This window comes from Mastomys coucha, unplaced genomic scaffold (assembly GCF_008632895.1).
Source record: "Mastomys coucha isolate ucsf_1 unplaced genomic scaffold, UCSF_Mcou_1 pScaffold21, whole genome shotgun sequence".
Lineage (NCBI taxonomy): Eukaryota > Metazoa > Chordata > Mammalia > Rodentia > Muridae > Mastomys > Mastomys coucha.
In genome coordinates this window covers 1,329,052-1,331,940 of record NW_022196904.1, presented here as the reverse complement: position 1 = coordinate 1,331,940, position 2,889 = coordinate 1,329,052, and the positions used below count along the sequence as shown (strand labels likewise).

The following is a 2,889-nucleotide window of genomic DNA, read 5'->3' as shown; positions in this document are numbered from 1 at the left end:
AAAAAAAAAAAAAAAAAAAAAAAAAAAAAAAAAAAACCGCTCTTGGTGTTCTCGATTTTTTGTATAGTTCTCTTTGTTTCTAATTGGTTGATTTCAGCCCTGAGTTTGGCTATTTCCTGCTGTCTCCTCCTCATGAGTGTGTTTGCTTCTCTTTTTCTAGAGCTTTTAGATGTTCTGTTAAGTTGTTAGTGTAATATCTCTCCAATTTCTTTATGAAGGCACTTCTCACATTGTCGTTAGCCACTTAATGAGTCTGGCACTATGGCAAGAAAGCCTCTGTATTAAAACACCTTCTGTTTTAAAAGTGTCCTGTCCTTCATTCAGCTAAAATCATGCAGAATGCTGAGCAAGCCCAAAGGCTTCCCTGTCAGTCTTTCATAACATAACCTGAGAATGCCCAGTGTTCGTGTCTGCTACACTTAGGATGCAAACTGAGCATTCTTGAAAGCATTTTTCTTCACGACAGAGACCATCCTAATGGTCTCCAATTTTGGACACTGAGCATGTCCACATGTAAGCTCTCTTTCATTATTGTAATGCTGTAAGCTGAATGTACCCATAAGAGCTTGTACATTGTGAGTTATATGTTCCACTCCACAATCTTGCTAGAATGTCCAGAATGTATCTACAATCTTCCTTTCTTGTACTCTGACTTTACATCAAGAAGCTGTACATACCTAAACCTCTTTCTGACATGAGTATATATGAGCTCCCTGGAATCCTCATGCCTCCTTTCTTCAACTCCTCTGCTCTCCTTATCTGTTGTATATAATGTCCTAATAGCCGTATGTTCAGTCATTAGTTTCTTGGTTGTGTTTAGTTTTAGACTTTGCCCTGCTAAATGTGGTCCAGTTACAAATTAGTGAGTCAGATCAGTCAGTTCTGTTTAAAGGCTCGTGGGTTTTGGCTATTAACTGCCAACAGGATAAGGCATGAAGAAGGGCACCTGTCCTTCATTGGCCTCCTGCACTGCTGCAAATGGGTCTTGGGTTGGCATGCACTCCGTATCTATCCATTAATAAGTTCATGTGTTGACACTTATTTAAGCTGTTACTATCCCTTGGTGAATGTGAATATTAATTTCACAAACATGAGCATGATTAAGACCTGACACTGACATATGATCCTATAGAGGGAAGTACAGAATCTTCAGATCTATTTTAAATTTATTTATTTCACTAATGTTGTTACTATACAAGAGAACAGGATTTAATATAATAATTTTGTATATTTATGTCACTGCACATTGCTCATACTCCCTGCTCCACTCGATTATCTGCCAGTGCATGAGTCCCCATTCTCCATCCACGTGCTCTCATGTCCTTCTCTGGATGTGACAGGCACGAAACAGCAGAATCCCAAGAGTCACCAAAACCAAAGCAGCTACACTGATCTGAATGATATTCTTCACTCTGTAATTCTAGAAATGTGAATCTAGGAATTGGACAAAGAAATCACAGAGGTCAGAACCAACCTGACTGTCAACACAGGGCACATGCCTCCCGTGGACTAAATGTACCCACTGTAAATGTCTACCTCATATCTAAGGATTCTCCTTGGTCAGACGTTTTGTTGTCTGACTTATTCTGTGATGGGGTGATCTGCTCCCAAGAAATAAAGAAGGGGAAGATGCTCATCCTGATGAGGTGCAAACTGTTCCCTCAGGGTATACACACATTCTTATATCTTATTTTTGTTAATTAAGGTGAACTCTTAATGAGCTCTTTCCCTGATATCACCAGTTTCTTTCTGATAATTCAGCCCTGCTATCCTTTGCCAGCTTAGAATTAATGAGAAGTGGTCTCCCAATTAAGAAGCAGTAGCATTCTCTTAGCTCTTCTTATTCTGATCACAGAACATGCAAACTAATTTCCATTGAGCTGAGTTATCCCTGATTCACCAGCTAAACACCCAGAGGCTAAGAGTCAAGGACCAGTCCTCAGAGGCTCTAGCACAACAATCACAAAGCAGGAAATGTGACAGATCCTAGCCAGATACACTAGAATTTCATCATTCTTTGAACTACTCATTAACTGGGCATCATAAAGTCAGAATCACAGTGTGCCATACAGAAGGAGACACAGATACACCCAGACAGATATGTAAATTCTAAGTGCTGGACATACAGAAATGTAAACCTAGGGCCTGGAGCAATGGCTTAGTGGTTTAGAGCAATTACTTACTGTCTTTGCAAGGGACATGGATTCCATTCTCAGGTCCCACATGATAGCTTACAATTGTCTTTAACTCCAGTTCAAGAGTATCTGATTTTCTCTTCTGGTGTCTATGCGCACTGCATATACATAAGAATTGAACCTAAGTCCTCTTTAAGAACAACCAATGCTCTTAACCACTGAGCAATTTCTCCAGCCCCTAGTTTTGAAACGTTTTTTTAACAAAAGATCTTTAACAAAGATATTTAACAAATATCTTTATTAATGATGACTATGAATCTTTAAAAAGTTGTATAATTCACTTTAAAAGTGTTTCTGTATAAAATAGTTAATATTTATAAAGGTTGCAATGCTAAACTTAATCATACAGAAATTTTTCCCGAGTTGTTTAAGTGAAACTTTTAAAATAATAACTTTGAAGGCTAGAGAGAGATAGCTCAGTGGTTAAGTACACTGGCTGGTCTTCTAGAGGACCCAGTTTGATTTCCAGCACCCAAAGAATGGCTCATAACTGACTGTAACTACAGTGTCAGGGGTTCCAATATTTTTTCTGATCTTTGTGGGCACTGCATGTGCTGCAGACCTACAGTTCTCAACCATCTGTAACTTCAGCCTCAAGGAGATAGTATGCCCTCATCTGGCCGCTGAGGGCAAAGCACATACATAGTACACTGACTACATGCAGGCAAAATATATATATATATATATATATATA

At 38.8% G+C, this 2,889-nt stretch overlaps 1 pseudogene; it reads right to left on the bottom strand.

Moving 5' to 3' along the window:
* Positions 1–1,175: 1,175 nt before the first annotated feature.
* Positions 1,176–2,889, bottom strand: part of LOC116104117 — a 7,411-nt pseudogene continuing 5,697 nt past the window's right edge.